Here is a 25,082-nt window from a genome sequence, read left to right on the forward strand (position 1 = left end):
AAGGATGGAAACTGGAGACGGCACCAGTCAGGAGCTCAGTTCAGTCATCCAGCCGGCAAGAAGGAAATGTAAACCTGGACAATGGCAAGGGCACAGGAAGGGATGGGTTCAAGGGACAGTTCAGAGATTGAGGGACCATGACCTGAAGGTGGATTCGATCTGGAGAAAGAGGGTTTCTAACCCGGGTGCCTGGACAGATGGTGAGTGGCAGTGACGAGGTGTCAGTCTTTGGTGATCTGGAAAACAGTGATCTTGGAGATCAGGTGCAAAATGCTGTAATAACAAGTGAACCCCACACTGAACAGCAAACAGAATGTCTGGAAGAAACAGACAAAACTGGGAAGAGGAACGTTTCCTTCGAGAGCCTGGTGAGGAGGCTCTGGTCCTTGGAGTAAGGCAGCCGAGCAAGACAAGCCCTTCTCACCTGCACCTTTATATGTGATGAAGACCCTGGAGGATGCCAAGCTGGGAAGCCTCAGTCAGCTCTTCCACGGGGCAGGTGACAGAGATGTTTTGCAAATGCTAAGCGGCTAAGCATTCCCTTGATACTAAGAACAATCAGCCTCCTTTTCCTTTGGCAGAAAAATCCTCAGTGTAGTTCACTGGAGGCCTCAGAATCTGGGCCTTCTGCCAAGAGAAGACCTGGGCCTCTTTTCCTCATTTGTCGGAGACTTGGAAAACACAGCAAAATGTGCTCTGCCCCACAATTTGAATGAATCTGTGGAACGGCAATGTGTTCTCGGCCCTTCCTCAGAATGACTCAGTTGTGGTGATTTCACATTCAATCTCTTAGCAAGGCTCCTAGTTCTTGGATGGATCAAAGCGGGGAAATAAGCAAGAGCTGCTCTGTGTGACACAGCAGACCATGGCCACACGTGGGTGTGTGCCCTTGAACATGGGTGGTTCAAATTGACAAGCACCGTGAGTATAAAATACAGGATTTCAAAAACTGACTATGAAAAAAATGTAAGCTATCTCAACACTTTTTTTTACCTTGGTTACTTGTTGAGATGGTATTTTGAACACAACGGGCTAAACAAAATATATTATCAAAATTCACTTCATATCTTGTTTTAACGTGGCTACTAGTAAATTTAACATTGCATACACATGTAATGTGCATCACAGTATATTTCTATCAGACAGCTTGGCTCTGGACAATTAAGGTTCCCCCATACTCACGTTGTAAGCGAAAGCTTTCAACATCTAGGTCATTTTTAGTTTATATAAATTTACTGCTTTGAAATCGCCTTTTCTGAGAAGATAATATTTGGTCAGTTTTTTTTTCTCAGTGGCCAGATGATAGGGTAAATTATTAATTTTCAAATTTCAGCTTTGCAGGACAATTTCATGGGAAGTCAGTTTTTTTGTGCCCCACCTCCACTTCTTCCTTTCTACACAGAAAAACAGATGCCCCGAAGTGACAGCATCTGAGAACACAGAACAGGGCCACTCTCGACATGTGCCTATGAGACTCATTAAAAATACCAGACCCACAAAACAGGAAAAAAAGCACTATGCAGATACCCAGGGCAGTAAATGGAAAACCCACGTTAATGCAGTGCCAAGAATGAAAATCGTAGCCTACAAACTTGTTTTTTGAGAAAAAGAATAGTGGGCTAAGAGCCTGGAAATGAGAAAGTTAAGTTCCCACGGAAGCAATCATTTACCCGCAATGCAAATATTCCACAGGTATGAGAGCTTGTATGTGTGAAATGATGGCTGACGCATATTGAGCGTGTGTTGGAGTATTGTTCTAAGTGCTTTATATGTCAACCTTATCACACAATGCAAAGTAGAGACTGTTCTTTTTTGAGGCACAGAGACAGAATCCCAAGGTCAGGAAGGTAGTCAGCGGTGGAGCCAGGATGAGAACCCGGGCCCCCATCCCTGACCTCTGCCTTGTATGGCCTTCTGAGCTGGCACTGCAAAATTATAGCCAGAGGAAATTGTGTGTCGACAGGGGAGCAGGAGAGGGTTTTAAACATTTCTCTAATTTTGCTGCATTTGAGGATTTTGATGTTTTCCCCATTTCTAACCTTAACGCAATTAAAAGCAGGAGATGATAGTTAAGCAATTCTTATGAAGAAAGGGAGGCCTCAAATAAGTACTTTCTGAGCAGAAAGTGAGTTCATTTCTACAGGGAGATAACAGGATGCAGTTACTGGATCGCTCAGCAGTGACACAGGAACACAGAACCACACGATGTTATTTATTTTTGAAAGTTTATCTCAAATACTTTGTAATGTTGAACACAGGAAGAGGTTTTCCCCTTGGAAACTTGGGGAAAGAGTTGCACTTAATAACTTATCCAATTTGGAGTTGCTCCTTCATCCTCAATGTAACATAGACATTACATTACATTTTTTTTTTTTTAAAGAACGTGCTTTGTTGAAACTTTAAAAAAAAATGCGTGGGTTTTCTAAAGTTGTGTTTTGCTGGAATTGAGCCTGGAGTTTTTAACTTCAAAGGGAATTTGTTTTCAGAAAGAGGGGAGAGAGCTCTGCCATAGCAGTCTGGTGATGGATGTTTTGCTGTGACTGCTGACTCTGCACGAATTGTAGTCTGTTGTGCATTGTGACTCCTTTGCCGATGTTATCAGCAGGGAAGGCACCCTCAGCCCACTGAAATTCCAGCCTCTGCGTCCAGCAGGCTTATCATACTGTGGAAGAATTTTGAGCAGGCGGCTCACAGTGTTCTTTTCACTCGGAGCCTCCCACTCATAGGGCTGGCGTAGGATCTCGGCAGCCATGGGTGGCTCTGTCTGTGTCCGCAGCAACCACTTCTGTCCACAGGACCTTACAGAGGTGCCTTGGTCTACCTGCCTGGGTCTCTGCATGGCCCCAGTTCTGGGCAAAGTCATGAACTGCCCTCCTTTCTGCATGGCATGGTGCTCTTCTTCAAGCCTTCCCTCACCTCCTGACCGGATGAAATCCCCTACTGTGCACGCTCATGGCCCCGTTAGAGCACCAGCCCCTCCCCTTGGTGGCGCGTGTCCATTGCACAGCTACACTTGGGTGCTCTGCGAATATCTGACTAACAAATTCTTCTGCCAGTGAGTTCCGTGAGAGAAGGGACGTACCTGCTTTTGTCACTGTCACTCACTAAAGTATCCCTAGTGCCTGGCACTTGGTAGGCATTTGGCAAATATTTGTTGAAGGAATGAAATAAGTCGTTGGCTACACTACAAACTCAGTGTCTAACCGCAGCTGAGCCCCCACGATGGGCATCAGTCCTTCTCTGCACGTACGTGCGCCTCCTGCAGGGCTGGTTTCCAAACTCCCCGCCTCGACTCAAGGCCCTGACTTGGCCCACTCACTCTTTGTTCCTGTTCTCAGTCCCTACGTTTTAGACAAGATCAAGGTTATCAAAGTGAAGTCTCTCAACTGCCCCTTCCGCTGGACCTTCACCCGTTTTCTGCTTCCTTTCTGACTCAGAGCAGAATCTGTCCCTACCCTTTGCCAAAGCCAACTCCTGGTACTCTGATCCTGCCCCCATCGCCCAGGCCACTGCTCTATCCTGCATCCCCTGTCTCGACTCTCGTCTCTCTCTCTCTCTCCACCGACTCCTTCCTCTTGCCTTACAGCCACGCTCAGGTGGCTCCCATCTTCCAAATACATCGACCGTTGCTAGTTTAGCTCCAGAGCAGCGCTGTCCTATAGAACTTCCTGTGATGGGGGGAATGCTCTCTATCTGTGCTGTCCCAAAGGGAGGTCACTAGCCACAGGTGGCTTTTGAGCACTTGAAATATGGCTAGTGTGACTCAGGAAATGGATTTTAATTTTATTTTAATTAATTAAGTTTAAAATTAAAATAGACACCTGTGCTTAGTGGCCTCCATATTGGACAGCATAGCTCTAAAGTGTTAAGTTCCAAAGTCATATTCTTAGGTTAAAATAAATGGCACTTGCACCGCCTCCTCACCATATGGCCTTGGGCAAGCCACTTAAGTTCTCCGAGTAGTAAACTTTTTCATCTAAAATTATGATAATGGTACTAAAGTATAGAGTTGTTATGAATGAGATAAGTTATGACATTACATTTAGCCCAAAGTGCATACACTCAATAAGTATTTGTTGTTGTCATCGTCATCTTCATTGTCAGCTAATCCTATTCAGATTGCTTTTTCAAGCTTCAGGACAAGATGCTTTAATGACCAGGAAAATCAGTTTAGTGGATCTTGACTAGCATTTTTTTTTTAAAGAAATAGGCTAGAGTGGAATAAGAAATATGAGTGCCTCTCTTGCAGTAGAAGTAGGTATTAATTCATGAAACATTCATTTCTATATATGAGGGCATTGTGTACCAGGCAGTGAAGGAAAATATATTTCTTACCATGAGTTGCATAAAAAAATGTTGTGTTTCTCTAGAAGTGTTGCTGTAGAGTTGAGAAGGTCAAGACTGATATCCCAGAGGCCAGATCCAGCGGCTTTTCTCAGCCTCATCCTGATTTCTCTGTCCTATTTGGCACTGAGTTCTACCTTGTGTTTGACTTTCCTTTCTCGGTTTACCTTTCCTCTCTCAGCCAGTGTTTATCTGAGGGCTACTTGCATCAACATGCGTAACTCCAGGAGTGTGGGTGCATGTGATAGCCTCCAAGTTGCCCTCCCACCCATGATTTTGTCTCCTGTCGCCCTGTGAACGCTCCTCCCACAATGAATAGGATTCATCTGCGTAACCAATAGGATTTTGCAGGAATGGAAAATGTGACTTCTGATGTTGGGTCATAAAAGATATTGTGGTCTCCACCTTGCTCTCCTGGATCACCCAGTCTAGGGGAAGCTGGCTGCCATGGGATGAGGACACCCATCTTGAAATTGGGTTCTCCAGCCTCACATACGTCTTCATACGTCTGAAGCCTGGCTGAAAACTTGCCTGCAACTTCATGAGAGACTCCGAGCCAGAGCCACCCAGCTAAGCTGCTTGCAGATTCTTTCTGCTGACAGAAACCACGAGATCAAAAATGGTGCTGATTTAAGATGCTAAGTTTTGGGGTGATTTGTCATGCACCAAAGATAACGAAGGGGGTTTGCTCTTTAGATTGTATGTTCCTAGACCCTACCCCAAGCCTACTGAATCTGGTTCTCTGGGGAGAGGGTAGGAATCTGCATGAATATTTCTGGGTGTTTCTTTTACCCTCTACCATTTGAGAACCACTGCTCTTTATCTTTTTTCACTGACTACCCTCCCTGTTCTTCCCTCCCTCCATTCCTTCTTTTCCCTACAGTACAGTTCCCCAAAGTTCTGTCTAAGCCTCTTCTCTTTTTATTGTCCACTCCCTGGGCAAGCGCATCTATTCAGTGAGTTGAACAGGCAGCCTTAGAGCAACTCATGGGCCCAATTCTCCCACTCCGAGCTTGCTACAAAGCTCCTGCACCCTAATTTCCAACCGCCTGCTGGATATCGCCATATGGATTTCCAGCAACTCAAATTCAGCATTGAATTCTTAACCATCCTTACAAAACCTCCTTTTCATTTGTGTTTCTGAGTTTTGTTAGCAGTTTATATCGTAGTCTCCTAGAATCAAAATCTGGATATCATCTTTGCATCTTCTTTTTCCTCACGCTCAACACATCCTGATCCCCGAGATCTGACAATCCCCCTCTTCAGAGCGTCCTATGGCCACTGCCACGGCTCTGGTTCCCACTTCATTACCCCTTAGCTGGCCTGTTGGGACAACTGCCTCGTTATCTTCTCACTCTACTCTTTCCTACCACCTCTTCCATTCCAACCTTCACTCTTCCTAAAAGACTAGCATCTGGTACAACCAATCATGATATTTCTTTGCTCAAAATCCTTTGATGGCTCCCCACAGACTTTCGAATAAAGTTTAAACTACTTGTTGTGGGATGTAAGGTCCCTAACAGTGTGGCCCTACCAGGACATTCTACCCATTATTTCTAACAGCCATCACCCAACCCACCTCTAAGCACACATACTCTCTAGGCATGAGGGGTTATCCATAACTTCCCAAACATGCCGTGAATTTGTCTGTATCTTTTCTCATACAATGATGACCCCTAGAGAATTAAAATTCTCCCTTGAGAATAAAAAAATCGTAATACAGGGCTGGTTTGGTGGCGCAGTGGGCAAGTTCGCACGTCCCGCTTCAGCGGCCTGGGGTTCACCGGTTAGGATCCTGGGTGTGGCCCTACACACTGCTTGTCAAGCCATGCTGTGGCAGGCATCCCACATATAAAGTAGAGGAAGATGGGCACAGATGTAAGCTCAGGGCCAGTCTTCCTCAGCAAAAGAGGATTGGCAGCAGATGTTAGCTCAGGGCTGATCCTCCTCCTCCTCAAAAAAAAAAAAAATCGTAATCCAAAGCCCATTGCAAAATGCACTTGTCATGCAATCTGCAATGGCAGATGTGGTCCACTCTGCACCTTCTCCTCCCAGTCCCCAAACCAGGTGAGAAGGCAGGGTGAAGATGTGGATGCAAGCCCCCTTGGGTTTTGGATAATAGACATGAAAAAGGCATTTTCAGCTTCCTGTGGGTCTTCACTTGCTTTAGCTACACTGGTTGTACTTCTGTGAAAAGACACGCTCATTCATTCACTGAAGCAGCAAGCTTTGATCGTTCCTGTCCGAGACATCATGGTGGATATCAAGATTAAGACCTAGTTCCTGTTCATTGTCAGCTTAGATATACCTGGTAGATAGTAGCAATTGCCAGAAGAAAGATACTAAACTATCAGAGGACTTCAAAGGTAAAGGAAATCACTTCTAAGTGGGAAGAGTGGAGAGTGGGGATGAGTTGTTGCCTATCTCCCTCCTCTTGAATGTAAGCCCCAGGAGGACAGGCATCTTTCTTTTGTTCAACTCTATATTTCCAGTACCTAGAGTAGCTCCTGCAGAGTAGGCTCAATACATGTTTGTTAAATGAATGAGTGACTGAATAAAAACATTGTATTGTAAAAGGTGTAGATTTAGGTTCGTAACTGTGAGCTTCTTGAAGGCCGAGATGATATCTATTTGCCTTTTTATGGATTTGTATTGTGTTCAGCAGATCTTAGGCACTCAGTAAATGCTGGACGAATGTGGAATGAGTGATTCCATAGTGGGGTTTATTTTCTTCCTACCCCTTTCCCTAGTGTCATTAAATATTAGCCTACCTGAAGAAAATAGTCACGCCATGCTGAGAATGGTTTTAAAGATAAGAGTCTTTAAGAAACCAAGAAAGCAAAGGCAAGATGACAGAAGATGAGACAAAATGAAAAGGTCAGGAAAATAACATTTTTAATGTAATTAACGTCTGGAAATAATCCTAAAAGCACTGGTTTATCTTGACCTGGTTGTCAACTGAAATGGAAACTATAGGTGGTGACATTGTTAAACCATCTCATTAGCAACACTTGTTTGATTTAATCCAAGAACCAAATATTGCAATATAGAGGTCAAAGCTTAAAGTTATTGAAAGTGTATCCAATTCAGAATTAAATATAAAGGCTAAAGGCCCAGAGAATATTTCTGCGGCTGTCCTTTTTTTCTCCCCAGAGATCTAAATTTAACTAACTGAAATTTTATTCTAAGTATCAGATATTTATGCCAGGCTCTGAAGTGGCAGCTATCTTTGCATATTGAAATTACTCAAGGCTTGTTTTAGTGAGAAGCCCACAAAGTGAAGAATTAATTGCTGGGGAAAGAATCAAAAGCAAGAGAAGTTGATGGTCTTTACCCTGAAGGAGCTTACTATGTAAGCAGGTGAAACAGATATTAAGAAAGCAGGGGAAAAAAGCAAAGAAATATGTGAGGTCAGACTAATTTACAGCTTTCAGGCAGAGCCTGCGAGTTGCCCACTGAAATCTGAGCTTTCCTTCTCCTCCAGAAAGTTGTCCCTGGGACTACAATTCCCAGCTCTCTTTGCATCTGTGTGAGACCATGTGACCTTATTCTGGCCAATGGAATGTCGGTAGAAAAGATGTGAACCACTTTTAGACCCGGCCATACACGCCACACCCTCCTTTCCCTACAGGGTGATGTAAAAATAAATTTGTGTGTGTGTGTGCTGTCTTGACCTGGTTTTGAGGTTTTGGCTTGAGGCTGGTAAGTTTCTCTTCTTGAGCAGTGGATTAAGTCCACAGCCCTAGTCACTTCCCTTATTGGGCATTCATACTCCCTATAAATTATACACACACCCTAATTGCCCCCAGAGCCAAGTACCAGATAATTGGGGATCACCGCTATGCCCCAGAGCCCTGCAAAATTATTCAGATTTATTCAAATTATTCGAAGTTCACAGGGAGCCCATGAAACCTAACTAACCCCACCCCACTTGCCATACATAAGCCGCACCCTAGAGCTCCAGCTTGCTGTTACTCTGTACCTGGGTACAATCCCCTGTGTGGCCCTGCCTAGCAACCTTCTCTCATTCGGAGCTCAAAGTAACAGAGAATTCTGTGTTTCATCTGAGTGTCATTGTGTTGGGTCCCACCACCCGCAAATCTTATAAAACAGCTGAAATGGCAAAGATCAGAGACTCTTGGAAACTAAGCACTGAAGTTGACAAAGCTGCCTTCTGCCTGGGTTGTTGAATAACTGCTCCCCCATCTCTGCCCCCCCCCATCCTTGCCCTCCACTGTCGTATGAAAAAGAAAGAAACTTCTACCATGTTAGAGCCATTACTTGCTTTGGCTTATCTGTGATGGCAGTCTAGACTACTCTAATTATTATAAGAATACAACCAACCCACTGCTAAGGATATAGAACGGGATGAGGAAGCTTCCAGAGAGAGATAGGGGGAGCCACTATCCCAACAACCCCTATGAGGAGGGGAGCTCAGGGCTGGTCTTTTACAAGATGGCAAACTAGTTTAGCAGTTAACCTTTACCGGGCATCCCCCACCCCAACCTTTCCAAGGGAATGCCTTCAGTCAAAGGACACCTTATGTAGCTAGAGCTCCGTTATCTCTTTTTCGAAAATAACCATTGGGTGCACTGTGATCTAAAAGTAAACTCCACGTCATCAAACTCCAAGTTCATTCCCCCTTTTTCTCCTTCTGTTAATCTTCTTTCCCTCCTATCTTTTCTTGTGCATTTCAAATTAACTTTTTTCTCATTATTTATTTATTTATTTAAAAGACTGGCACCTGAACTAACAACTGTTGCCAATTTTCTTTTTTTTTTTGCTTTTTCTCCCCAATTCCCCCAGTACATAGCTGTGTATTTTTAGTTGTGGGTTCTTCTAGTTGTGGCATGTGGGACGCTGCCTCAGCATGGCCTGATGAGTGGTGCCATGTCCGTGCCCAGGATCCGAACCAGTGAAACCTTGGGCCATGAAGCAGAGCGCGTGAACTTAACAACTCTGCCACAGGGCAGGCCCCAAATTAATTTTTAATTACCTAAGCAATACATAATAGTCTCCTCACCAAAAATATATAAATTAATTAAGTAATGAGAATAAAATAAAAATCCTAGAAATAAAACTAAGTATTCTTTGACTACCCCTTCCCAACCATTCCATCTGCTCTCGCCAACCCAGATGTAACCCCATTGACTTCTGTGCATCGTTTCAGATTTTTTTACTTTTGTATTCACATTAATCTATAGAAAATCTATGATACTGTTTTTCCATAAATCATATCTTACTGTACATTTTGTTCTACAGTTTGCTTCTTTCACTCAATAAGAATGTGTCATAGAACTCTCCATGTTCCCACATGAACATCCTAATGGCTACATAGTATTTCTTAGAGTGACTATACCACAATTTACACATTCCATTATTCAAGTTGTCTCCAATTTTCCACCATTACAAAAATACCTGCAGTGAACATCTGTGGACCCACTTGCCTGAGCAGGTACTAGATGCTGGGTATTCTTTTTTGTTTTAAAGATTTTATTTTTTTTCCTTTTTTTCCCCAAAGCCCCCTAGTACACAGTTGCACATTTCTAGTTGTGGGTCCCTCTAGTTGTGGCATGTGGGATGCCACCTCAGCATGGCTTGATGAGCGATGCCATATCCACACCCAGGATCCAAACTGGTGAAACCCTGGGCCACCCAAGCAGAACACGTGAACTTAAGCACTCGGCCATGGGGCCAACCCCAATGCTGGGTACTCTTCAGGGGCTTTCCAGGTGTGATCTTGTGTAATCCTCTCAAGTATGAAGTAAGTATTGCCATCCTCTTCATTTAGGACATGAAGGGTTTGAGGCGGACTCATCAAGGGTAATAATGAGTGGTGCAATTGTAGGGTCCACTTACCCTCCTCTATAGCAGTAGCATGTTTTAAGGGCACCCACGCTTTGTTTGAATCAGGTACGGTAAGACATGCAGACATGGAAATGACTGTCAGGAAGGAACACGTTTTTATGCTCACAGTTCCCTAGAAACAGGAGGCATGCCAAGTCATGCAGGGCCATGCAGGGAAGCACCAGGGCTGGTAGAGGGAGTGAGGGGTGAGGTTTTCATGGGAAAGAATGGATGAGGCAGGGCAAACAGGTTTAGGATTGGCTGGTTTGAATAATTTCAGTGGGCTCTGGGCATAGGGGCTGTCCCTAGTTGTCTGGTACCTGGGCCTGGGGTGATTAGGGCATGGGAATGGTGGCCCTGAGTGTGAGAGCCCATAAAGGAAGTGGTGGGGTGTGTGGGTTCTGGTTTACTAGCTGTAAGTATTGGCTAGCCCTGGGAAGCGTGGTCTCTCCAGGGTCAGCAAGGCCTCAGGTGTCAAGGCATCAGAACGCAGAAAATCAAAGACATAGTTAATACATAGCAACTTACCCTCCTACCAGCAGAATATGGGAATTCCCTTTTCCCTGCAGCATCACCAAACATTTGATGTTATCAGACTTATATTTCTAGGCCATCTGATGAATGAAAATGGTGTCTGTTGTTTTCCTTGGCGTGATCTGATTGTTAACGATGTGGAGTATCTTTCATGTATCTATCAGCCAATTGTGAATAGTCCGTTCCCCGCTCCCCTCTCCAGGTGATTCCTGCTCCTCCACAGTCTGCTCTTTTGGTCTTTGGACACCAGCCAAACTTCCCAGCATGCCTTTCCAGGCCCTTCTCAATATGGCCCAAGTGCTTCTCAGAAGTTTTGCTTCTTGGCATTTCCCAAATTACTTTCTAAATTCTATCCTTGGTCTCTGTCCCCACTCCCTCCCTCGTGGTCTTTGCACAGGCTGTTCCCTTTGCCCGGGAAACTCACTGCACCTTCTCTCCCCTTTCTTTCCCTCACACACACACGCACACACACTGTTCTATTCATATAATACATGAGGTCACCTCCAGGATCCTTTTCCAAGACACCCCTTCCTATGTGCTTTCCAGTCTTAGCACTTAGCCTGTGACCCTATAATTGCAGATTTATTTTTCAACTTTCTTTCTCCATAGATTATGAATTTGTTGAAGACAAAGATTGTGTCATCTTTATTTTTGTATCCTCTGTACCTAGCACAATGACTGAAACATGTCAGGTACCCAAGAATATACTTTGAGGGGATGGAAGAATGGATGAGAGTGTGAGTGAGTGAGCACATTTATGCTTTTCCACACCCCAGCCCCTGAAGCGTGTCTCTTTCCTGAGTGTGTAATCCCTTCAGGGCAGAGGTGGTGGGTGGATCAGATGCTTTGAAAATTCAACATCTGCACTCAAAGACAGCATCCAGTGCAAGGCTAGGCTAATGTTGTAGCATGTTCTGAGCTCATTAAATGGGTTGTGGTTGACTGTATGTTTTCCTGGATTTGCAGGATCGAGGAAACCCAGAGAGAAGATCAACTGGCTCCAGTCTCTGGTTTTCAATGTCAGAGAGAGATTGGTGGGGATGGTCTTTCCTTATAACACTAATTAATTCAGAAAAATAATTCTTGAGGGGCCAGCTGTGTGGTCAAGTGGTTAAGTTTGCGTGCTCTGCTTCAGTGGCCCAGAGTTTCGCTGGTTCAGATCCTGGGCACGGACCTAACACCACTCATCAAGCCATGCTGAGGCGGCATCCCATGTAGCAGAGCCAGAAGGACCAACAACTAGAATATACAGCTATGTACTGGGGGCTTTGGGGAGACGAAGAAGAATAAAAAAGAAGATTGGCAACAGATGTTATCTCAGGTGCCAACCTTTAAAAAAGACAAATAATAATTCTTGATTGCGCTACCGTCTTCCAGGCTCTGTGCTCAGCTGTAGGTGGACCAAGTAGATAAACACTACTCTTGCCCCTAGAGAACCCATGATCTATTCAGAGGCAAGGGCAGACAGTCTGTGCTACATGCAAGCATGGAGGGATGGATGGAAAGGTGTGGGGTGTGGGAGGTGCTCCATGGTGGTCATGTGTAGGCATCCAGGGTTCAGTAGGGTTGTGAAGCAGTGTGCCATCGAAGCTGGCACTCTGGGGCCTCAGGGGCACAGGAGCTGGCAGATGCTCAGGAGGGAGGAAGAAAGGGGCACAGGGCAGAGGTGGGGTGTGGTTGATGTGGTGCTGGACGTCAGTCCTTTCAGTCACTTCCTGTTCACGTCCCATCGTGACTCTTCTGTGCTCAGAAACCTCCCATGGCTTCTCTCCTCACTCTGAGTAAAAGCCAGATCACTGCCGAGAACTTGAAGGTCCACCTCAGCCAGGAGACCGCTCCGACTTCAGCCCCCCTGTTCTCCCCATCATTCACTCACTCCAGCCTCACTGATGGCCTCCCTGTCTCCTGTATATGCCAGGCATGCTCCTGCCTCAGGGACTTTGCATGTGCTCTCCTCTCTGCCTGGAAATGCTTTTCCTTCAAAAAGCTGCATGGCTCACTCCTTCACCTTGGTCAGGTTTTCACTTAAATATTACCTGCCCAGTGAGGGCTTCCCTGTCCACTTTATTAAAAACCACAACCTCTATCATTGCACAGGACGTATGATAGGATGTTAGTTTCCCCTCCTCCTTCAATCCATTCTCTTCTTCCTTCTGGTCTTTTGGTTGCCCAGTAAAAGTGACATTTCCCAGCTTCCCTTGCAGCAAGGCATGACCATGTGGCTAACTAATGATATGTGAGAGAACTAATTTGTGTAACTCCTGCCTCACTTGCCTGAAACGAAATTGTTTGCCTTAGGCTTCCTTTCTTTACCACTTTCCCTCAGGCTGGACCCCAGACATGCCAGTGACCCAACTTCAACCACACACATGATGACAGTATCTTAGGGGATGGCAGAGCAATGAGGTAGAAGGAATCTGGGTCCCTGAATGACTCTGTGGAGCAGAGATGCCCCAGCCATCTACGATGGTAAGACATTCACAAGAGAGAAATAAACTTCTACATAAATGTTCTGTATATTTGCATCACTTTGTTACAACAACTTAGGCTGTACTCTAACCTACACATCGCCTCTACCCATGCCCTGATTTATTATTCTGCCTAGCACTTAACGCTATCTAACTCATGCAATGTTTTCCTTCTTTTGTTTATCATCTGTCTTCCTTAACTAGAATGTAAGTTCTTCAAGGGCAAGGATTTTTGTGTTTCTTTTGCTGTTGCATCCTTGGCACCTAGTCCAGTGCCCAATTCATAGTAGTTGCTCAATTAATATATTTGGAATGGAATATTATTATTATTTTTTTTATTGCGGTAACATTGGTTTGTAACATTACATAAATTTAAGGTGTACATTCTTATATTTCGATTTCTGTGTAGATTACATCATGTTCACCACCCAAAGACTAAGTACAATCCATCACCACACACACACCTAATCACCCCTTCCATCCTCCTCCCTCCTCCCTTCCTCTCTGGTAACCACCAATCCAATCTCTGTCTCCGTGTGATTGTTTGTTGTTGTTTATATCTTCTACTTATGAGTGAGATCATACAGTATTTGACTTTCTCCCTCTGACTTATTTCACTTAGCATAATACTCTCAAGATCCATCCATGTAGTCACAAATGGTCGGATTTCATGGTTTCTTATGGCTGAGTAGTATTCCATTGTGCATATATACCGCATCTTCTTTATCCCTTCATCCCTTAATGGCCACCTAGCTTGCTTACACATCTTGGCTATTGTGAATAATGCTGAAATGAACTTAGGGGTGCATGTATCTTTATGCATTTGTATTTCGTGTTCTTTGCATAAATACCCAGCAGTGGAATAGCTGGATGGTATGGTAGATCTATTCTTAATTTTTTGAGGAACCTCCATACTGTTTTCCATAGTGGCTGCACCAGTTTGCACTCCCACCACCAGTATACGAGGGTTCCCTTCTCTCCACATCCTCTCCAACACTTGTTGTTTCCTGTCTTGTTAATTATGGCCATTCTGACGGGCATGAGGTGATATCTCATCGTAGATTTGATTTGCATTTCTCTGATAGTTAATGATGTTGAACATCCTTTCATGTGCCTATTGGCCATCTGTATACCTTTGGAGAAATGTCTGTTCAGATCTTTTGTCCATTTTTTAATTGGGTTCTTAGAGTTTTTTTTGTTGAGATGTATGAGTTCTTTACATTTTGGATATTAACCCCTTATCTGATATATGGTTTGCAAATATCTTCTCCCAATTGTTAGGTTGTCTTTTAGTTTTGTTGATGGTTTCCTTTGCTGTGCAGAAGCTTTTTAGTTTGATGTAGTCCCATTTGCTTATTTTTTCTATTGTTTCCTTTGCCCGGTCAGACATGGTACTTGAAAATATACCAAGACTGATGTCAAAAAGTGTACTGACTATGTTTTCTTCTAGAAGTTTCAAGGTTTCAGGTCTTACATTCAAGTCTTTAATCCATTTTGTGTTAATTTTTGTGTATGGTGTAAGATAGTGGTCTACTTTCATTCCTTTGCATGTGGCTGTCCAGTTTCCCCAACACCATTTCTCCCTTGTATGTTCTTGGCTCCCTTGTTGAAAATTAGCTGTCTGTAGATGTGTGGGTTTATTTCTGGGCCCTAGATTCTGTTCCATTGATCTGTATGTCTGTTTTTGTGCCAGTACCATTCTGTTTTGGTTACTATAGCTTTGTAGTATATTTTGAAATCAAGGAATGTGATACCTCCAGCTTTGAGCTTTTTTTTCTCAGGGTTCCTTTGGCTATTTGGAGTCTTTTGTTATTCCATATAAATTTTAGGATTCTTTGTTCTATTTCTGTGAAAAATGTTGTTGGAACTTTGATAAGGATTGCATTGAATCTGTAGATTGCTTTAGGAAGTATGGACATTTTAATTATGTTAATTCTTCCAATCCAAGAGCACAGAATATCTTTCCATTTCTTTGTGTCTTCCTCAATTTCTTTCAACAATGTTTTATAGTTTTCAGTGTACAGATCTTTCACTTCTTTGGTTGAGTTTATTCCTAGGTATTTTATTCTTTTTGTTGCAATTGTAAATGGGATTGTGTTCTTAATTTCTCTTTCTGTTACTTTGTAGAGATGCAGCTGGTTTTTGTATGTTGATTTTGTATCCTGCAACTTTACCATACTCATTTATTATTTCCAAAAGCTTTTTTGGTGGATTCTTTAGGGTTTTCTATATAAAATCACATCATCTGCAAATAGTGACAGTTTCACTTCTTTTCCACTTTGGATCCCTTTTATTTCTTTTTCTTGCTTAATTGCTCTGGCTAGGACTTCCAATACTATGTTAAATGAGAGTGGTGACAGTGGGCATCCTTGTCTGGTTCCTGTTCTTAGAGGCACAGCTTTCAGTTTTTCTCCATTAAGAATGATAGTAGCTGTGGGTTTGTCACATATGCCCTTTATCATGCTGAGGTACTTCCCTTCTATACTCATTTTATTCAGAGTTTTTATCATAAAACTATGCTGTATCTTGTCAAATGTTTTCTCTGCATCTATTGAGATGATCATGTGATTTTTATTCTTCATTTTGTTAATGTGGGGTATCACGTTGATTGATTTGCAGATGTTGAACCATTCCTGCACTCCTGGAATGAAGCCCACTTGATCATGATGTATGATCTTTTTAATGTATTATTGTATTTGACTTGCTAGTATTTTATTGAGGATTCTTGCATCAATGTTCATCAGTGATATTGGCCTGTAATTTTCTTTTTTTTATGTTGTCCTTGTCTGGTTTTGGTATCAGGGTAAGGTTGGCTTTGTAGAATGAGTTAGGAAGCTTCCCCTCCTCTTCAATTTTTTGGAAGAGATTGAGAAGGATAGGTATTAAGCCTTCTGTGAATGTTTGGTAGAATTCACCAGGGGAGCCATCCAATCCTGGACTTTTATTTTTTAGGAGGTTTTTGATTACTGTTTTGACTTCCTTACTGGTGATCGGTCTATTCAAATTCTCTATTTCTTCTTGATTCAGTTTTGGAAGGTTGTATGAGTCTAAGAATGTATCAATTTCTTCCAGATTATCCAGTTGTTGGCATATAGCTTTTTGTAGTATTCTCTTATAATCTTTTGTATTTCTGAAGTGTCCATTGTAATTTATCCTCTTTCATTTCTTTTTTTTCCCCCAAATCCCCCCAGTACCTAGTTGCATATTTTAGTTGTGGGTCCTTCTAGTTGTGGCATGTGGGACGCCACCTCAGCTTGGCCTGATGAGTGGTAGCATGTCCGTGCCCAGGATCCAAACTGGTGAAACCCTGGGTTGCTGAAGCGGAGCTCCTGAACTTAACCACTTGGCCATGGGGCCGGCCCCTACCCTTTTTCACTTCTGATGTTATTTATTTGAGCCTTCTCTCTTTTTTTCTTGGTGAGTCTAGCTAAAGGTTTGTCAGTTTTGTTTATCTTTTCAAAGAATCAGCTCTTGGTTTCATTGATTTTTTCTATTTTTTAAGTCTCCATTTCATTTATTTCTGCTCTGATTTTTTATTATTTCCTTCCTTCTGCTGATTTAGGGCTTTATTTGCTCTTCTTTTTCTAGTTACTTTAGGTATACTGTTAGATTGTTTATTTGAAATTTTTCTTGTTTGTTGAGATAGGTCTGTATTGCTAAAAACTTCCATCTTAGAACTGCTTTTGCTGTATCCCATAGATTTTGGCATGTCATATTTTCATTTTCATTTGTCTCCAAGTATTTTGTGATTTCTCCTTTGATTTCTTCATTGACCCAATCATTGTTCAGTAGCATTTTGTTCAGTCTCGACAATTTTTTGGCTGTTCTGATTTTCTTTCTGTAGTTGATTTCTTGTTTCATACTGTTGAGGTCAGAAAAGATGCTTGGTTTTATTTGAATCTTTTAAAATTTATTGAGACTTGTTTTGTGGCCTAATATGTGATCAATCCTGGAGAATGTTCCACCATTTGAAAATAATGTGTATTCTGCAGTTTTTGGATGGAATGTTCTGTATATCTACTAAGTCCATCTGGTCTAATGTGTCATTTAAGGCAAATGTTTGTTTATTGATCTTATGTTTGGATGATCTATCCATTGGTGTAAGTGGAGTGTTAAAGTCCCCTACTATTATTGTGTTACTGTCTATTTCTCCTTTTATGTCTGTTAATAATTGCTTTATATATTTATGTGCTCCTATGTTGGGCGCATAGATATTTACAAGTATTGTATACTCTTGTTGGATTGTTCCCTTTATTGTTATGTGGTGCCCTTCTTTGTCTCTTGTTACAGTTTTTGTTTTAAAGTCTGTTTAGTCTGATGTAAGAGTTGCTACCCCAGTTTTCTTTTCATCGCCATTTGCATGGAGTATTTTTTTCCACCCCTTTACTTTCAGTTTGTGAGTGTCTTTAGGTCTGAGGTGTGTATCCTGTATGCAGCATATATGTGGGTCTTGTTTTTTTATCCAATCAGCCACCCTATGCCTTTTGATTGGAGCAATTAGTCCATTGACATTTAAAGTAGCTATTGATGAGTATGTACTTATGGCCATTTTGTTACTTTTTTTCCTGGATGTTTTAGTAGCTCTTCTCTGTTCCTTTCTTTTTCTCTTCCTCTCTTCCCTTGTGGTTTGATGGCTATCTTTAGTATTATGTTTGGGTTCCTCTCTCTTAATTTTTTGCATATTTATTATAGGGTTCTGATTTGTGATTACCTTGAGGTTCATATATAATGTATGTATATAGCAATCTATATTAAGTTGATGGTCTCTTCAGTTTGACTTCTGTCTAAAAGCTCTTCTCTTTTACTCCCCTCCTGTCATATTTTATGTTTTTGATATTATATCTAACCCCTTTTTGTGTGTGTGTATATACATTACCTTCTTATCATGGAAACAGATAATTTTAGTACTTTTGTCTTTTGACCTTCATATTGTCTTCATAGTTGGTTGATCTGCTACCTTTACTGTATTTTTGCCTTTACCAGTGATTTTATTACATTTTTAAAAATAATTGTCTTATTCCTATTTGTGGTCTTCTCTTAAAGAAGTCCCTTTGCATTTATTATAAAAGTGGTTTCTTGGTGATAAACTCCTTTAATTTTTGCTTGTCTGGGAAACTCTTTATCTCTCCTTCCATTCTGAATGATAACATTGCTGGGTAGAGTATTCTTGGCTGTAGGTTTTTTCCTTTCAGGACTTTAAATATATCATGCCACTCTCTTCTAGCCTGTAAGGTTTCTGCTGAGAAGTCAGCTGATAGCCTTATGGGGTTTCCTTTGTATGTCACTTGTTGCCTTTCTCTTGTGGCTTTTAGGATTCACTCTTTATCTTTAATTCTTAACATTTTAAGTATATTGTATCTTCTTGTGGGCTTCTTTGGGTTTATCTTGGTTGGTGCTCTCTGTGCTTCCTGTAACTGGATGTTTGTTTCCTTCTGTAGGTTAGGAAAGTTTTCAGCTATTGTTTCTTCAAATAGATTCTCTCTCCTGTTGTCTCTCTCTTCTCCTTCTGAGACAGCTATAATATGGATGTTAGTCTGCTTGATGTTGTCCCAGAGGCCCCTTAGACTGTCCTCATTCTTTTTAATTCTTTTTCTTTTATCTGTTCAGCTTGGGTGATTTCCTGTAGTCTTTCATCCAGCTCACTGATTTGTTCTTCTGTATCATCTACTCTGCTATTGACAACTTTTAGTGAACTTTTCATTTCCAGTATTATATTCTTCATTTCTGATTGGTTCTTTTTTATACTTTCCAATTCTTTGTTGACACTTTCACTGAGTTCATCCATTCTTCCCCCAAGATCAGTGAGCATCCTTATGATTTTTTGCTTAAACTCTTTGTCAGGTAGATTGCTTATTCTGTCTCATTTAGTTCTTTGGGGTTTTGTCCTGGTCCATTACTTGGAATGTATTCCTTTGACTCCTCATTTACCTCTTTCCCTGTGCTTATATCTGTGTATTAGGTGGGTCAGCTATGTCTCCTGATCTTGGAGGGTTGACCTTATGTAAGAGATGCCTTACGAGGCCCAGCAGTGTGCTTCCTTCTTGTCACCAGTCCAAACGTTCCACAAGTGACACTTGTGTGGGCTGTGTCCTTCTGCTGTGGCAGAGTTGCTTTTGCTGCAGGTGCCCAGGGAGGCTAGACTGTCCCCCTGGCTGGCTACTTGTAATGCTCAGCTGCATGTGGCTGCTTTGGACCGTTCAGTCACTTTATCATGCATGGGGAGCCTCAGCACAGTTGGCTGCAAGGGTGAATAGCACACTCCTGTTGCAGTTTTCCTGTTAAGTGAGTAGGCCTCCAGTGTGATTGGTTGCTGGGCTCACAGGGCTTACAATTGCTGTAGGTCTCCACCCTACAAGGCTCCTGTCAGTGCTCTCAGGATTGCAGCTGATTGGAGCTGGCCCCAAGCTCAGGAGTATCCAGTTGTTTCGGGCTTTGGAAGGTGGGGCTGATCCCCTATGTGGCTGTTTGAGAAGCACAAGTCTTCTGAAGCTGACAAGCCCCACCACCTGCAGGTGGGCCACACACACTGTCAACACAGTCTTGCCCCATGTGTGAACCCTGAACCCCTGAAGCAGAGCCAGTCATCCCACTGCAGAGGCCCCACACACTCCACTAATGTCCCACGCACTCCACCCACTCCTTGCATGCTCCCTGCCCTAAAGAGGTGGACCCACTTGCCCAGCCTCAGAGGATCTAGGCACCCAGCCTATGCAGGCCCACAAGTTGCCCAAGGGCTTGTTGTTGGGTGAGGCTAGTCCCTATGCAGGCTGCCTGCCTTGCCTGAGCTGGATTAAATAGGTAGTCTGGTAGGGGGGCAGACCCTGGGCTAACAGGCAAGGGGAAGAACTCCTATGGAATCTGCCAGCATCTGTATCAGCATGCCTGTATGAGGTCAACAATAATGGTTGCCACCAACATCTCCATCCCTGGAGAAATCTCACCTCTCACTGAGATGCACCCAGGGCCTGTCAGATGAGTGTCTTCACCAAAGGACTTTGTGCCTTTCTTTCTAGTGATTTTAGTTTGCTTTCTGAAATGGGTGAATTTGTGTGTGGGCTGTTTAAGAGCCAGCTTTTTTCCCCTTATTTCACCTAGCTTTTCTAGGGGTATTCCCCATTGTTGTTAGTAGCCAGCAAAGCCAGATATTATGATACTTGTCTCAGTTGTGCTGAGTCCAAAGGATGATATAGCAGTAATGCTCCCCCGTTCAGGTCCCCTACTCCTCCAGGGAAGGCTGCGTACCTTAGGACTGCTCCTGGCTGGCCATGAAGTACCATGGTTTGCAAAGGTGGCTTTCTTTCTCTCCAGAAAGGAATCTCTGCCTCTTCCACCTCAGTCAGGACTGTTCCTTGGCGGGGGTTCTCTTTATCCAGTTTTCAGTTCTCTCTCATGGGTAATTGTTCCCAGAGTAGTTGTAAGTTTGTTGTGTCCATAGGAGGAGGTGAGTTCAGAGTCTGCCTACGTTACCATCTATATTTTGTCTCTCCTGGAATGGAATATTATTGCCTGCTGATAGTGAAATCAAGTCTATGCTGCAAAGAAAGAGCTTCAGTAAGTTTTGAAAAATAATCCTAAGGCAAGAGCGGGGCAGGGGGAGGATGGGGAATGGGGAAGGAAAAATGAGTGAAAAGAGTGAGGAACTTAAGACATGGCGGGTAGAGAGAAGGGGTAGAGCCTGAGGGGGGTGGAGACTTTAATCTCCCTAGGAAAGCCCCCTGAGCCCTCCTGTGTTTGGGGGGGAGACTCTGGGGCTGGGGTTTGGCTCCTCTCCCCATTGATATTAGTTTTGGGATCAACTCCTCTACGAGAAAGGAAGAGAGATTAAATAAGTTTTCTTTCCACGTAGTAGGAAGTAAGTTATGCTCTCTCTTGCAATCCATCTATCCTCATTCTCTTCCTTTTGAGAAAAAGATATAGCATAATGTATTCAAGATAACCTGTTTTGTGGAATCCTTGAGGTGGAAGGTATCCATAGCAATAGCTGTGGAATGTTGGGAAAACTATTAGAGTAGAGTCAAACTGCTTTAGATTTGAGTCTGGGGCCTTCGTTGGCTGGGTGGTCTTGAGTAAATGGATGGACCTCCTCTGTCTTCATCACCCTTGCCTGTAAGAAGAGTATAACACTGGCTTTTTATTTTTGTTGTGAGGCATTATGGTCTGAATTGTGTCCCCCCAAAATCATATTTTGAAGCCCTGACCCCCAATACCTCAGAATGTGACTATATTTGGAGATTGTTGCTGTTGTTAGTGCCATGGATTGATTCTGACTCCTAGTGACCCTGTGCACAGCAGAGCAGAAGCCTGCCCAGTCTTTTTGCACCATCCTCTCACCTTCTGTTGCTCTATCAGACAATGCTCCACAGCTATTCACAGGGCTTTCATGGCCAATTTTTTCAGAAGTGGGTAGCCAGGTCCTTCTTCCTTGTCTGTCTTATTCTGGAAGCTCTGCTGAAACCTGTCCAACGTGGATGACCCTGCTGGTATTTGAAATACTGGTGGCACAGCTGTCAGCATTACAGCAACATGCAGCTGCTATGATATGACAACCGATGCATGGGTGGTGTGGTTCCCTGACCAGAAATGAACCCAGGCTGTGGTAGTGAGAGGGCTGGATCTTAACCACTAGATCATCAGGGCTGGCTGTATTTGAAGATAGGGCCTTTAAAGAGACAATTAAGTTAAAATGGGGTTGTTAGTGTGGTCCTAAATCCAATATGACTGGTGACCTTATAAAAAGAGGAGATTATAACATGGAGAGAGAGCTACCAGACACTCGCACACACAGAAGAACGACCTTGTGAGGACACAGCAAGAAGGTGGCCACCTGCAAGCCAAGGAGAGAGGCCTCAGAAGAAACCAACTCTGCCGACACCTTGATCTCGTACTTGGTCTCTAGAGATGAGAAAACAGATCTCTGTCATTTAATCTAGCCAGTCTGTGGTATTCTGTTACGGCGGCCCTAGCGAACCAATATACAAGAGAATGTGGAAACTAACAAAATGGTATGCTTTACCTGCCTCCAAATGCTTGTTTCCTTAAGTTGCATTAATAGAAGCAAATTATTTAAAACACAGGATGTGCCAGTCCTGTCGTATGCTGGTCAGAACCCACGGAGTAAAAGTAGAGTGCCTTCGTGGAGACAAACTTTGATTGTTGGGGATGGATGGCCACTGAGAAACTGGGTCACATACAGAGAAAGGCTATAAGGCCAATGAGGGGGTCTAGGAATTGCCACGCTGACGGACGTAGCTAAGTTTAACCCAGAGAAAGGAAGGTTGAAGAGGACATGAAGCCATCTCCAGATAGATGAAGTGCTCTCTGAAGAAGAATTCAGTTTAGCTGTGCGGGTCCAGAGGGGACGGCCGGAACCAGCGGGAACCAGTTGCCTTCAGTTCAATATAAGGAAGGCTTTTTGAAGAGAGCCCAATATAACAGGCTTCCTCAAGAAGTATTCGATGAGGCTGGATGAACACTTCTTAGAAATGTCAGGAGGGGACTCAAGCATAGAATCGTGTTTGGACCAGATAAACTCAGACGTTCCTCTCAATTCCGATAATCGCCGTACAAATGGATTGTACTCCAGCGTAAGAACAGGTTTCAATGGTACTTAGATATATCTCTTATGATTGTAAAAACATGGACATGGCCAACAAACATGTTTGAGCTTTGTTGATTTGCTGGCTTATTGGAAAAGCTTTAGATATTCTGTGAGAAAAAAATGCAATAAATATTTAAACAGTAGAGTTTGGTCATAGCACCTTGGAAATGTGGAAGGCTGCCCAACTGAGATTTTGAGGCCCCAAAGTATAAGCTTTAGCAGGAATGAACTGGTGTTAGTCAAAATGTTAAACTTTTTCTGTGCAAAGCTGTCATCTCAATTTTACTGAGTATAAATAAATAAATATACGGAGCTGGATTTATCTAGTAAAAGCTAATCCAGCCTAAAGAATTTGTTAAAATTACTCCCAGTAAGAGTCGACACAGTAAAAGCTGTAATTTCCTGACTACCATCAGTATGGGAAATTTTGGGAAAGCCAAGGATGATTTGGTGGCGCTATCAGAAACATGGTTTTCATATCCACAAATTGCTACAGAATAACGGGGTGCCAGTGGTTCTGAAGTGCTGCCTACCGGTACCACCTCATTAGCTCACACCCCTTAACTACAGTGGCTGGAACGCTGGCCCTCGGAGTCAGGCAGGCTGAGGAAGGCCAGCCAATCTTGCGCAGGCACAGCGGACGGCCAGAGCCAGTGGGGAGCGAGAATCGCACCCGCTATGGGGCGAGCTCGGCACGAAAAATCGCACAGGCAGCACCAATCAAGCGAACTCTCTCGACTGGGGGCTGGCAGAGCAGACCCCCTCGACTCCGTTGGGTTCCCATCCACGGCCCCAAAAGCCTCCCCGCTTCTCGGTACCCAACCTTGGGCAGAGGCACAGATCCCCCTACAGCTCCCCCCAGCAGGGCGCCCCCTGGGCGGAGGTTCGGAGGGACCAGCGCACCCCCAAGACAGGCTGAGTCCTCGCGCACAACGCCTGCTGCTCGCAAAAGGCAAAAACCAGGGGAGTGATGGAGAGGCAAGAGCGTCGTTCGGGCTCCAAGGGGACACGCACAGCCTTGGCTTGCAAGGGGTAACGCAGGAAAATAACAGCCTTTAGCAATTGCCCGCCCCTCGCCCCGCCCAAGTTAAGCCTGTTGGCATTGAGGGCCCGGGGGTGGGGACCGCCGCGCTGCGCACTCTTGACCCGGGGCTTGGAGCTCCCCCCGCAGCAGCAGCCTAAAGCCGAGCGCCCTCCCGCGCCGCGCCGCGCGCCGGGGACACCAGAGGCCGCGTGGAGCCTGCGCCGGGCCCCGGGCTCGCGCGCAGCCCAGGCGGGGACGGCCGTCAGGCGCCAGGGAAGGGGCGACCGGCCCCAAGCGCCATGCGGGTGCCAGAGCGGCCGCCCGGCGCCTCGCGCCCCGACAGGTGCAGGCGCGCGGGCTTCCCATTGGTCGCGGCGGCGGCGGGCCCCTGCCCCTCCCCGCCCTCGCCGGGCCCCTTCCCCAGCCGCGGCGCCCGCTCGCTCGGCGGAGGCGCGTGCCCGCGTGCGCGCCCGGCCGCGCGCCTCCGCCCCGCCCCCGCCACCCCCGTGTCTCCGCGCCGCCGCCGCCGCGCGCTCCGAGCTCAGGTAGTGGGCGCGCGGGCGCCTCCTCGGGGGCGCGCGGCCGGGCTGCTGTCCTCCCCCCAGCCCGCGCCCGTCCGCTCCGGGAGCCTGGGGAGGGAGAGCGCGGGCGGGGGGAGCTGGAGCCGGGCGCCGCCGCCGCCGCCGAGGCTTCCGTCTCGCTCGCTCGCTCGCGCAGCGGCGGCAGCAGAGGTCGCGCACAGATGCGGGTTAGACTGGCGGGGGGAGGAGGCGGAGGAGGGAAGGAAGCTGCATGCATGAGACCCACAGGTAAGACAGAGAACCCCGGAAGGGGCTTTCCACCCCGGGGAGGCGCGCGCAGGCGGAGGAGGGGAGTTGGTGCTCGGTTCTACTCCCCAAGGGAGGAATTTTTGGACAGCGCAGAGAAACCTCACTGGGGGCAATAGGACCCATCCCGATCCTGGGGAAAACCGGAGAAGTAGCTGGGGGCATCCGGTGCCACATCGTGAGATTCCTGAGAGTGGAATGAATGTATAGGCCCAGGGAAAAGTGTTTTTTCAGCCCGGAGACGCTGGAATGCTTTAGACTTTCCTGTCGTGGTCACAGCCGCTGAATCCCCAGGACCGGCGCAGAGCCAGTGTGCGCTAACCCCTGCCCTCCCTCCCCTCCTCCATCCCTCCCGCACGCGCAGCATCCCGCGGCGGCTGTTACTCAGTGTACCCCGCGCTGGGGGGAAACGGGGGGATCTCGGCGTGGGAAAGGGGGCG

At 44.9% G+C, this 25,082-nt stretch overlaps 1 protein-coding gene across 5 annotated transcripts in view; it reads left to right on the plus strand.

Annotated features, from left to right (window-relative positions):
* The first annotated feature begins 24,333 nt into the window (after positions 1-24,333).
* Positions 24,334-25,082, plus strand: part of SUSD4 (sushi domain containing 4) — a 123,582-nt gene continuing 122,833 nt past the window's right edge. Inside the window, exon 1 of one of the 5 annotated variants that reach the window (XM_046679096.1) lies at positions 24,334-24,360. The gene's annotated coding sequence lies outside the window, so the exon portion shown is untranslated. The other 4 variants (XM_046679098.1, XM_046679093.1, XM_046679097.1 and 1 more) reach the window with 4 other exon arrangements.

This window comes from Equus quagga, chromosome 12 (assembly GCF_021613505.1).
Source record: "Equus quagga isolate Etosha38 chromosome 12, UCLA_HA_Equagga_1.0, whole genome shotgun sequence".
Lineage (NCBI taxonomy): Eukaryota > Metazoa > Chordata > Mammalia > Perissodactyla > Equidae > Equus > Equus quagga.